At 43.3% G+C, this 13,185-nt stretch overlaps 1 protein-coding gene across 1 annotated transcript in view; it reads left to right on the forward strand.

Moving 5' to 3' along the window:
* FTCDNL1 (formiminotransferase cyclodeaminase N-terminal like) overlaps nt 1–13,185 on the forward strand; it is a 144,355-nt gene that overhangs the window by 79,665 nt on the left and 51,505 nt on the right. The gene's annotated exons all lie outside the window — the stretch shown is intronic.

A 13,185-nucleotide genomic window follows, 5' to 3' on the forward strand; every position in this document is an offset into this window, starting at 1 on the left:
TATCTATCTATCTATCTATCTATCTATCTATCTATCTATCTATCTATATCTCCCCATGGGAATTCTGGTTTATTTAGATTTCTCTGTGTCTTGGTCAAAATCAATCCAGATTCATACATGATACAAGTGACTTCTCTTTCTTAATTTAAAAAAAAAATGACATATAAAATTGAAAAATGCAGAGTGAGTGACACAAATCTCCAGTTTTTCTCTTAGGATGGAAACATGATGCTGTCACTGCAGCTCTTCAATCTGACATCATCTGTGCGTCCAGTGTAATTACATGCTCACCACATGTGTGATTAGCATCTGAGCCAGTCTGTCCTGTAGGGCAGTCATATTATTTATTTTTACACACTGATACTACTGGATCCAGAGTCCTGAAGATTGACTTAAAATCCAAGCCCTTGGAAAATTTGGGGGAGCCTTTCAGGTCTCTACACTTTTACTTTAAAAATAAAGAGCTTCTGCTAGCCACAGTGATATTTAAACACAGGAAATCTCATGTAAGTCCGTTGTCCTAAGATGACATGTGGAAATGAGTATTGACTAGTCCTCTAGGGACACAGATATGCATGCATCTCTTTATTTCTTTGGTCAAGTTTATTAAGCAACCTGATCTTCACACTCAGACAACTCTGGCAAGAATTGTAGCATGATAAAGCTGAGTAAAAGGACTCTGGGGTTAACTTGCCCAATTTCTGGTTTGGCAGGTTAAGAAGCTGAAGTCAGGTAGGCTGGCACTTGCTTAAGATGACACAGCTGGATGCTGCCCAGACTGGGTCTAGAACCTAGATCTCCAGCTGAAAAATATAGTGCCACAAATAGTACATATGTAAGTTCTTCTTGCAAAGAACCAGAAGGTAAAAGAATTATAGTCTTCCTTGACTGCCCTCCCAATCCCATTATCCTTCCCAGAACAACCACTGTTATCAATTGATGTATGTTCTCCAGACATTTTGCTGAATGTTTATGCATACATGTACACATGTATGTGGAAATGTGTGTGTAGAAATATATGATATTGTTCTGTAGTTTTTGAAAAACATGGTTAACATTAGACTTCACATGTGGTTCTGCAATCGGTCTATCTTGGATATTTTCTGGATCAGCATGTATCTACCCCATTCTTTTAAACTGCTGGATAATTTTCTGAACTATAAAGAAGCCATGGCGTGTGATGGACAGTTGAATCGTTTCCATTGTCCTGCCTTACAAACAATGTTATGACACAACACTTCTCAAAGTATAGTGGTGGCACAGAACCTTCAGAGGGGCCCCACCCCAACATACTCAGTAGTTCTGGGATGGGCTCTCCACCTCATTTCTAACGTTTCTGACAAGCTCTCAGGGAATGCTGGAGGTCCACGCACCGTACTTTGAGTCACCCTGCTGTAATGAATATTAGTGTATAGGCTTCCTCTGTACATCTGGGAGTGCTCTTGGATAGGGGGAGGCAGGGGGGTGGATATGAAGAAGGATTTACTGGGTCATAGGCTTGTGTATTTTTAACTTCTAGCTGTTGAGAAATTATCCTCCGAAGTGGCTATACTGCTCTATTTGATTATTCCCGCCAGCTGTGTATGAACTGTGAGAGTACTTGTTTCCTCACATGCTCACCACTCTCGAAACTTACAGTCTTTAGTCTGTCCCCAGTGTGTTTAGGGAGCATGATATCTTGCTTTTTCCCTAATCACTAGTGAGTTGATCATCATTTTATAATGTACAGGCCATCTGAATCTCTTCTGTGAATTGCAAGTTATACCCTAAGCACATTTTAAAAAGAGGTTATTGGTTTGTTTTTCTCATTGATTTATAGCAATTTAAACATATATTTCAGATATTAATTCCTTGTTTGTTTTATATGTCTGAAAATGTTTGCCCAGTGCTCTTTCTTCTATTCAATGCTGTTATTACTTTATTCCTAATTTTATAACCTTACCTGAACGGTACTGGTCCCTCTGAGGACTATAAAAATTCCAGAAGAAAACATTATTTTTCTGTTGGACCCTCAGTTCAAATCCCGTGACCATACTCCTAAATGTGGGCTGATGATCAACAGATCGTGGAGAACCTGAGAAAGGGAATAGGTTGGACATTCCCCCACCTCACTGAGCCAAAGGAGACCATTGTGGAGGGGCACCTGACCTAATTTAAGGGAATAAAACCCACATATGTAGTTGAAATAAAGCAACCTCCATCTTGTCAAAAAGGAATTTTTGTAAGCTCCTGAGTAAAAGTTCTCAGCCACTTTGACATAGGATTATTCTCTTTTGACATATTATAAACATTAAAGAAAATTTAATGCCCATCTGGACAGTTAGTTTTTGCCAATTGCTACCACCACCAGCTGCAAAACTACACTGACTACAAGCCATCCAGCTGCCATGCAGAGCCGGTGCCAAGAGAGAGCAGAGCTGCCAATGCTGCTTCAAGTGGCTGGGCTGGTCTGCAGCCAGGACTGGAGGGAGGATGTGCTGTGAAACACAGTAGTCACGACTCGGATTTTCAATGAGTGTTATTTGTGTTTGCTTTTTTTTTCTGGTCATCTACTGTGGGAGGCTGCTGGGGACACCATTTCTTTCCTGGAAATGGCAGCAAAACATGTTGATCCTTCTCTCTCTGCCTTTTATGTACTTGCTGGCATCCTTTGCATTCACATTTTGCTTGCACACAGTCATTAGCTGAACCGCCTGGAGCTGCAGAAAATGGAGTCATCTCTCCAAGTCTGGGTTTCCCTCGCTCCTACTCTCTCTCCCCATCCCTAATAGCACCCCTTTCCTCGTTTCCCCCTTATTGGTTTGGCATTTAGTTTCTCACACTACACAAAGAAACCGCTTCCTCTGCTAGTGTTTTCCTAGATCATCTAGTGTTCTTATATCTGTGCATCTGGGTTCTGAATACTCTCGTATAGATGTTTCTCCTCGACAAAGAGGTGGTTCTTCTTCCTTTCATTTAGGAGCAAATCATTTTGCCGTTCGGGAGATAAATTCTCCATTGACATCTGTAGTAGATTGTACTAGTGTTTGTCACTTTGTTTTCCTTCCCTGTCATGCTTTTCCCCTGTGGGTGGATTGATTATTCATCCCCCCTTAGTTGAAGTCAGGAGAAACCATGTGACTTGCTTTGGCCAATACAATGTGGGCAGAAGGGGTGTGTGTAACTCCCGTCCAGTAGTTTGAAGAGCCAGCTCATTTGAAATGTTTCTTCTCCTTCTGCCAGAAGAGCAGCAATGCCCAGGGAGAGACTGCTCCATCAGCCTAGGTCCTGGAAGGAAGACTTGGAGTAGCTCAACAGCTGTGTCTTGACGGACACATCGTGTTAGAGAAAACTAAACTGAGTTGTTGAAAGCCACTGAGAGACTTGGGATTTTTCCTGCAGCACAACTTAGCCTACTGTGGCTGACACGATATCCTTTCATTTGTAGATCTCTACGATAAAATACTCTTCACATGTTGAGAGTACTTGGTAGAACAGGGAATAAGAAATGTAGGAAAGTTATCCTTAAAACCAGGCAGTGCTGTATGCCTGCTGATGTGTATCTGGCCAGGTTAATGGAAGATCTTAGAATGTGAGAAGTTGCAGGGATCTCAGAGTTCTAAATAAGCCCTCATTTTGCACATAAGGAAACAGGCTCAGAGATGTTTTAAGTAACACACTTTAATCCAGCCAGCTGGTTGGTGGAAGAATGTGGCCCAGACTGGGGAAGCCAGGCACCCACTCCCGTGCTCTGTCACCATGGCTTCTCCTGGGGTTTTTAGTTCAGTTAGCAATGGGAAGACTATAAGAGAAGATTCTTAAATAAAAATTTTCTATCATTTTATTTTAAAATATTTCTGGAAACTTCACACACATTAAACTTTCATCTGCCCACTTGAAACCTCGGATTGTTCCTTTTCCTTGTCCTACTGCTGCATGTTGAAGACACTTAATATTACCAAAATGAAATGCATATTTAGAGAAGCAAACGTACTCTAAAGGACAAGCATAATAGGTTTTTCTTTTAGGCACTCTTCCAGAATATCCCCATTCATGATCTTCTTCATTTACCATACAGTGAAGAGTTGACTCTGTGCAACTGCTCTTCTAAATCAGTCATGTCTAATTTTATTTTCAATCATGTGAAGTGTTCTACTCACTTCCTGGATAAAAGGTCTTCTTATTTTGTAAGTTGTTACTCCTTAATAATAACAGAAGTTGATATGTATATAATGCTTACTATTTTTTTAATTATATTTTTTAGAGGGGGAAAGGAGGTCAGAGGGAGAGGGAGAGAGAGAATCCTCAAGCACACTCCCCACTGAGCACGGAGCCCAACTCAGGGCTCAATCTCACAACCCTGAGATCATAACCTGAGCCGAATTCAAGAGCCAGATGCTTAACTGACTGAGCTACCCAGGCGCGCCGATAATGCTTACTATTACTAAAGCTGTGTTCAAAGTGCTATGTATCTTTGTGTAAACCTAGCCCTCACAGCAAATATGTGATGTGATGTATTATTAACACTCTTCATCCACAGATGAGGAAATGGAGGCACACAAAAGTTAAGTGACTTACCCTGGGTCACACGGGTGGTGAATGGCAGAGCTGGGATTTGAACCTAGGCAGCTTAGCCATACTGCCCCTACAGTGCCCATAATGCTATAGCAGCAACTGCAACCATGTAATCACTTAGAAATTACCACATGCAGGTGCCGTGTATCACTTTATGTTGATTTGTGATCCCTAAAATATGCATTGCAGGAACTTAGGAAGTGGAAGCTTAAAGACATTGAGTGGCTCACCCAAGGTCGCATAAATGGCGAACCTGATGTTCAGGGCCAGATCCTCTGGCTTCAGAGTCTGTCCTCCCTTCACTTTGCCATGCTGCTTTTCTTTTTCATGTCCTCTCTACAGAAAAACAGTGTGACACAGGAAAGGCATCGCTTCCGGTACGTCTTTACTGCTTTATGTATCAAGTGTGCTAAGTAGAATAATAGTGAGGTCTATCACCTGGAAACAGCCTCTGAGCAGATGGCAGCCTTCTCATCAAGGAAGTGATGGAGGGGAAACAGGCAGTGGATGGCGTTTGGACCAGGTGCCTGGCCACGTCTGCTTTTACCCTGTCTCTATGATGCTGTAATCCTCACAATATTTCTTTAGGAAAGTTGCTATTGTTCCCCTCTTTTCAAACTGTGAAATAGAAGGACAGAGCATTAAAGTGCTCAAGCTGCTTAACTCTGATGTCACTTATGGGGCTGCTAGTAAAACTAAGGTCCTTTTACTCACATATCATGTTCTAGATGATGGATTTCACAGTTTCGACCATCTGAGAATGTCTTTTGCAGAGACTTCCAAAGCCTGAGTGGAACTTTCTAATACTAAAAGCGTTTAAACTGTTTTTAAAAACGAGATACTGGGAATTTTTTTTTAAGTTCTGTATGTTTTAATTTTTAATTAATTGAAGCTAAGGAAGTGGTTATAGGACATGGACTCATTTTTTAAATCACTGCTTGTCTAAACTTGAGGGCACAGTCATGGATCTCCTAAGTCCTCCAAACTGTGAACAGGGTTGTGGGAAGATTCTACCTTTGTTCTTTAACCCCCACACCTCTAGGATGGGAGGGTATGGGAAAATTTTAAGGCACTGGAAGCTCCCTAGAGTACAACTTGTATTAGTTAGGATATGGCTTAAAATGATGGCCTAAAGAGGTTATTTCTTTCTTATATACAAGTCCAAGCATTAGCCATTTTGGCCTGGTGGGGTGTGGGAACCATGGTGTCAAATACCTAGGCTCCTCCTGTCTTCAGCTCCACCACCCCTAGTATGCAGCCTGTGTCCTGTCATCCCAGATGGCTTACCACTATACCCACAGTGCAGTCCATGGAAATGGAGAAAAGAGGCCAGGAGAGGGTACACCACTTCCCTTTGGGGCATGTTCTGGAAGTTCCATTTATTCCCTCTACCCTCCTATTAGCCATAATTTGGCCATGTGGTCACACTCAATTCCAGAAGAAGCTGGGAATTAAAGTCTGTATTCTGGGTACCCAAAGGCTGAGAGATAGAAGTATTATTACTAAGGAAGAAAGGGAGAACGGCTCTTTGGGGACACTGTCAGCTCTGCTTCCTCTTCTGCTTTGTGTCTCCACCATCACAAGAAGGTCCCAGGCCTTGCTCTGTCACAGTCAAGTCCAAGCTCTTGCCTATTGGGTGCTTAAGCGTCCCTTTGTAAAGTTGCAACCCTTTATAAAGTTACAACCCTGCAGAGTCTAGTCCTGGGGGAATGGTAGATCCAAGGAAGCACTGTCCAACAACCAACAGTAATTAATAACTCAAATCCTTAACTTACTTTTCTTAATAGATATAGAAAGATCCCATCATAATCCACAGTAATAGTTTTAAATTCCCCTTTCCCTTCTCCCTGGTTCCCTATCCTGGAAAGCTGCTCTTAAAAAAAGAAAAAGCCCCAAGTTAGCATCTTAGTTACTGGCAAGGCTTTTCCCTCCCCCACAAATTTTTTTTCAATATTTAGCCCCTAATGGCTTTTTTTCTGTCTCCCATTGCTCCATTTTTATTTTTTTAAGATTTTATCTATTTGAGAGAGAGAGAATGAGAGAGAGAGAGCACAAGAGGGAGGGGGGTCAGAGGGAGAAGCAGACTCCCTGCTGAGCAGGGGGCCCGATGCAGGACTCCATCCTGGGACTCCAGGATCATGACCTGAGCCGAAGGCAGACGCTTAACCACCTGAGCTCCCCAGGCGCCCTCCATTTTTAAATCATATACTTCAGTTAAATCTGTCTCCTATAAGCAAGAATCTCTCTGCTTGAAAGGCAACAAGCCAAGGGGGAGAAGGCAAATACAGGTTTTCCCTTATCCAGTTGGAGAAGAGAGTGAAAAGAGAATGCCATCAGGGCGCCTGGGTGGCTCAGTTGGTTAAGTGTCTGACTCTTGATCTCAACTTAGGTCTCTCTCTTTTTTTAATTCAATTAGCCAATAGTACATCAATAGTTTTTAGTGCAGTGTTCAAAGATTTCATTAATTGCCTGTAACACCCAGTGCTCATCACATCTTAATCTCATGGTCTTGAGTTCGAGCCCCATGGTTTTTTTGTTTTGTTTTGTTTTAAAAAAGAAAAGAGAATGCCATCATGTTGCTCTTGCCATGTTACTCTCCAATCCATTTTCCACACAGAAGTAGGCAAAACAATTTCTACAAATATAAATTAGGATAATATCACTCCTGTGCTTAAAATACTTCACAGGCTTCTCATTGTACTTGGAGAAAACATGACTTCCTCTGCAGGGCAGACAAGGTCCTGTGTGGAGTGGCCTGGCTCACCATACCTCAGTTCAAGGTCCCTGCACTCCAGCCTGTCTCCCCTTCTGCTCTTCAGTGAGCTCTTTCCTGCCCAGAAGCTCCCCATCTGCTGCTGCCGGGCCTGAGGTGCTCTCCCCAATGTGGACAACTCCCATTTGTTTTTCGGTTCCTCTAAAATGTCTTGTCAGCGATGCCTCTCCTGACTTGTCACTCTACAACAAAACAGGTTTATTTCCTTTAAAGGGATTCAGCAGATATCATGACGTACATTTATGTGACTTTATTTGTTTAATACCTGAATTCTTCACTCGACTATAAGTTCCAGGAAAGCAAGGCACTGTTTCCCCCACCACGATGTACCTAGACTGTTGTCTCCCTATAAGCTTTTTATGAACTTGTGCCGTCTATCAATGAGATAGATTTATTATTTTTTAAGCAGAGGATGCAGAGCCTGCACTCAAATCTGTACTACTTAGGAAATACTCATCTCACCTCCTCTTGCTTCTTTTCCATCAGCTTTCTGCTCTACTCTGTAGCCACCGATGTGTTATCCAATAGCCCATCTATGGATCAAGAGATGTTACTGTGTAATATAGGAAAACCAAAGCTTATCCTTTCTCAGGGCCTGTTAGGGCCTGACATCACTATCATATAGCCTAACTTTTTGGAGTGGAGTGGTGTTTGTAGTCTGTGCTGTCATTGGCATATATATTCAGGGTTCTCCCAAGAAACAGAACCAATAGGATTATCTCTATCTCCTCTATCTGGATCTCCTATCTCTATCTCTACATAGAGAGATTTTAAGAAATTGGCATGTGATTATGGAGGCTTCAAGTCCCCAGTCTGCAGGGTGGACCTGTAGCCTGGAGACCTGGGGAACAGCCAGTCTTGCAGTTCAAGTCCATAGGCCTTCTGCTGCAGAATTCCTTTTTTGCTCAGGGGATATAAGTCTTTTGTTCTATTCAGTCCCTCAGTTAATTGAATGAGGCCACAGACATTACAGAGGGCCAACTGCTTTGCTCAAAACCCACTGATTTAAATGTTAATCTCATCCCAAAACAGCCTCACAGAAAGAAACATGCAGAATGTTTGACCACTTATCTGGGCACCATGGCCTAGTCAAGGTGAGGCATAACGTGTAACCATCATAGTGTACAAACTTGTTCCTCTGGGGGAGAAGAGTTCCAGTGTTCTTTTGAGAGCACAAACAGTCCCCAAAGAGCTGAAGTAGTATGGCTGGGAACGCTGGAGGGGGTATAAAGGAAGGAGCAGGGCATCCTCAGCCCTGGGGAGGGTCTGCTGTGTTCACAGCTCCAGGGTGTCAGTGATGAGGCACAGATGAGGCACGTAAGGAGGCATCCCAGGGGAGGAAGATTGGTCAGGGTGGGTGGGGTGGGGCAGGGAAAGAGAAAGACAGGACCCCTCGGCGTGGGACAGATGTCAGGCCCCCACCCTGCCTACAGGCTCAGAGGTTGCTCCTTTGCTCTCTGCCAGTCTGTGGACAGAATGCCCCCCCTGCCCCCATATTTACTGATCCGCCCGTGGCTCCCTGCCACTAGGCTTATTTGGAAGCAATAGATAAATGTCAGCACTTAGAAGCTATGAAACGTCCTAACTGGCCCCCCTAGACTAATAAACATAAAAAAAAATCCTGATTCAGGCAGCCTGATGGGCTCATTGGTGAGAGGGAGATAAAGTGTCCCTTCAGGACATTTATAATTTACATAATAAAAAGCTTTTCACCTTCCAGTCAGGGAACAAAATTAATTACCGTGGCCCTGTTACCTCTCAGAACATTTTTTGCTTAAACTGGCAGGAACAGTTTGTGAACTCTTCAATGAGGGATGGGGGCCAGGGGTGGGTGTTAGCGGAGGTAGGGATGGCAGAAGGGGGAGACGCCCCATGGCTCACTACCGTGGCCTGGAGTGGGAGGGTGGACAGTGGGGGTTCCTCGGCGTTTAACAAAGACCTCTGTGGCCTGGCCTGTCCTTTCAACGCACTCAGCACCAAGTAATGTGCTAATGACAATGGACTCGACGATCGAGGGCCCGGGATCACCCCCTCAGACAGATGTTGAATGGACAGTCACCAGAAGGGCTGCCGCGCTCATGTCCTTCAGTCATGTCTTGTCCTCTTCTCTTTTGGGCACCGTTTCAAAAAACAAATCGAAAAGCTGGTGTTCCAGTGCCCGTTTCTGAAGATATATGGACAGACCAAGTCCTCTGATTAGGAAACCGTATTTGATGTCCATGCAGAGTCTCTTGCTCCAAATTCCCTGAGCCCTTCCAAAAAGCTGACTGCGTCAACCTAATGTCATTGATTCTCTCCCTTCCTGTGAGGGAAGCAGGTGGCCTGCATTATTTCAGATCTTTGAAGATAGAGGGATAAAGGTGGAGGGAGGTTAAAGGGTCCACTTTCCACTGAGGAGCTGGACATGGAATTCAGTCCCAGGTCCCCAAGGATATAGGGTTTCCTGGTAGCCCAGAAGGCTCGATTGAGGGTGGAGTTGGGGTGGGGTCTTTCTCTCTCTTACTCACTCAGAGGCAGCTGGGGCCTGTGAAGGTGAGGATAGGAAGTCAAAGCTTCCTTCCTACCATTTATGAAAGAGGAACTATTATTGATTTAATTTTCATTGTTATTTTGTAGTAAATTACAACATAATACACGGTTACAAAAGGAGATAGCAAAAGATGGCATGACTGCAAGTAAATTTTTCACCTCCTTTCAGTCCAGTTTCCTGTCTTGGATAAACAGAACACCGACAGGCAAGTACGGTAGTGGCTTTTATTCAAAAGTTCCGATTTTGAGGGGAGAGCAGGATGCGTGGACAGTCAGCCACTGGAACTCTGTCCATTTCAGAGGCCCTGGGCCCCTCCCTGCTTCTCCTGTTCACTTGGGATTCTGTGTTGCCCCCCAGTACATTTCTTTGCTTCTTTCTGGCACCCAGTGTCCTTGAAGCTGCAGAGCACCCATATTTTTTGCTCTCCAGATAATGACTAAGTTAAGGTCACCTCAGAAACAGTTTTTAGAGGGGAATGGGGGAAAAATCAGTTTGGTCAAGTTGGAAACTTTTTCCTGCCTGAATTTTGGTGTGTTCTGTATTATGAATAAACTGACCAATGGAAGGGAGACAGGATCTAGCTACAGGGCAACTGGCATTTGTGGTGTCTTTTTTGATCTGAATATAAGTTGGGAGCTAAAGATAGTTTAATTATGGTTCTGCTTTGGAAAATATCATTTGCTGTGTCTAGTAGAAACCACACAATGCCCATGTGTGTCCTGAGGGACAGTATAACCTAGCGGGTGAGAACACGGGCTGCTCATGCCCTGCTGGCGCCTGCAGGGTACCCGTGGGCAGCGTTCTCATCTGTATAGTGGGCACCATAAAGCGTGTGCCTTTGAGAGTTTCTGTGAGACTAAAGAAATCGGTGCACGTAAGACACTTAAGACACTGCCCAGTGTATAGTAAGCAGTCAATAAATAAATGGTAGCCTTTTAAAATTCATAATAATTGGTACATACTCTTTTTTAGGGAGAGAGTTTATTTCATATGTGATTCAGTCAACACATAGCTAAATCTCATTTACATGTTAAGATAACCAAAATAACTAGTTCAGTTGTACCATCGTCTGGTTATTGTTGGTCATTCAGTGGCCAAATTGGATTGATTATAAAATAATATATTAGTACAAACTGCAAAACATAGATGAATCTGCTCATGTCGTACTGACAACCATGACTTCCTTCACTTGTTTGTTTGCACATGAGTGCATCTAGTCATTCAGAAAACATCAAGCATCTACTGGGGGAACAAAGACTCCTAAGATCTGGTCTCAGAAAGTCCCAGATTGGGAAAAAGATAGGCAACATGCTTGGGAGAAGGGCCAGTGTGGCCCAAGTGATGAAGGAGCCGCTTCCAATAGAAGTAAATGAGGCTTGATTTTTGTATTTTAAAGAGGGAACTGGCTAGAAAAGAAAGAGCATTTCTGATGGAGAGAAAAGCAGGTGCTACTAATATGGGAACATGGAGAGTCTGGATGGGCAAGTAGCTTGGGATGACCGCGGTGGGCTAATGTGCAGGGCAGAGGGGCAGGGAATGGTTGTCAGGCCCCAGTTCCTGCAAGGCCGACTGTGCTCTAGGGAGTTTGGATTTCATTCTCTAGGCCAGCGGGTTTGGTGGTGGGGGAGATGGGGATGTGGGCAGGAAGGGGAGAAGAGACTACCTCAGAAGGAACTAGAAACTTTCCCAGGTCCCTTTCAAACTCTCATGGCATATCCCGGGCAAGACGGAGGAAGGGGAGTTATTGCAGAAATGGTGCAGAGTATAAAAGTTTCCTGGGAAGATTTGGGTAAATCCTTTTCCATCCTCCTCTTGACCCTTGAGAACCACCTTCCCCTGCACTGGAAGACCTGGAAGGATTTTAGCAGGGCAGGGACCCACTCAGGGGTGTGTTCAGAACTATCACTAGGGTTGCAGTGTAGATGAGGGACTGACATATAGATTAGGGACAGAGCGATGAAGGGGGGAACTAAATAAGGAAGCACTCTTCATGGCCTCTGGGGCATGGGGTGCAGGAAGAGGAGGTTCCCTTTAACAAAGATAGGAATAGGAGAAGAAGCAGATTACTCTTTATTTGGAGATGCTGGTAAGACTTCCACATGGACACATTTTGATATCTGTTCAGAATATAAATGTATAGTTAGAGAATTCTGTTTTCAAATTAGAAGTTCTGTAGTGCTAGCAAAGATGACTTCATTAAAAAAAAAAATCTTTCCTGTAACTCTTTCATTAGCACTTTTAACAAGGATGATGTACAGGATGGGATGAATAGATTTTCCTTCCCTATATAGACTATATTTTATGTATTTTAATAACTTCTAGATTGACTTTTTCCCTCCAAATACTAGACTCTACTCTTCTTGAGCCTACTCCTTCCTCTTTCAAATTCATATTCACATTCCAGAAGTTGGCTTTGTTCAGTTTTGCAAGTGAAAGATTCATAGGTAAAGAAAGCTCAAGAAAATAAGGACTTTGTGAAAGTAAATGACAAGATTAAATGTGAGTAGGGGGAGAGAGAAAAAGATAATAATTAGCAATCCAAAATTAAATTACACATAAAATAGAAGTTCCCAGGCCAAGAAGGGTCTTGGGAAAGGGGAAGAGAAGAGAGACTGAGTGTACTCGTGTTGATGTTCTTTGCTTGTATAAATTTTAAATCAAAATTGGCTTTAGATTTCTGGCAGTGCAGACTCTGCAGAATGAGCTGGAAAATGGAGAGTTCTTGCTTGCTACTTTTAGCTCTCGTCATTCTGCTGGTTCAGACTACTTCTCACTGGGCTCAGTGTATGGCAATGAAATGCAAATCATAAACTATGAGAGCTGGCCTCCGGGGAAAAGGGGGCCCTGGATGCAATCCAAGGTCTGTAACACAGAGAAAAGACATATTTCTTTGTCACACACAGTAGATTCTCCCTAAGGGTTTCAGCAATGGGAATAAAATGATTGGGAGGGGGTGGGTGAGTGGTAGTGGAAATCTTTACAACGTTCTTCTCTCATATGAAAAACCAAACAAAAACAAACCCTGTGTGAGTGGGAACACAGACAAGCCCGAGGACTCACAGCCTGTCTTCACGGCACACTCCATATACCATAGTTAATATTCCGGGCCTCAGTGCTGAGAACGTCTCTGGGACCATGCACTATACCTATATACATATATTTATCACTCGACTTGACCTGGGGTGGGGAAGTTGTCAAGTAAGTTTGAGATTATTTTTCAAACATTTTGGGTTCAGGAAAATTCAGACTATGTTTTCCCAAGCACTTTCCTCTGAGTATTTAAGCCCGTGCGTATTCTGAGGGAAATTTAATACACATGTTTCTGATT

Source organism: Callorhinus ursinus, unplaced genomic scaffold, assembly GCF_003265705.2.
Source record: "Callorhinus ursinus isolate GAN/ISIS: 27379988/994484 unplaced genomic scaffold, GSC_fseal_2.0 scaffold2, whole genome shotgun sequence".
NCBI classification, from domain to species: Eukaryota; Metazoa; Chordata; class Mammalia; order Carnivora; family Otariidae; genus Callorhinus; species Callorhinus ursinus.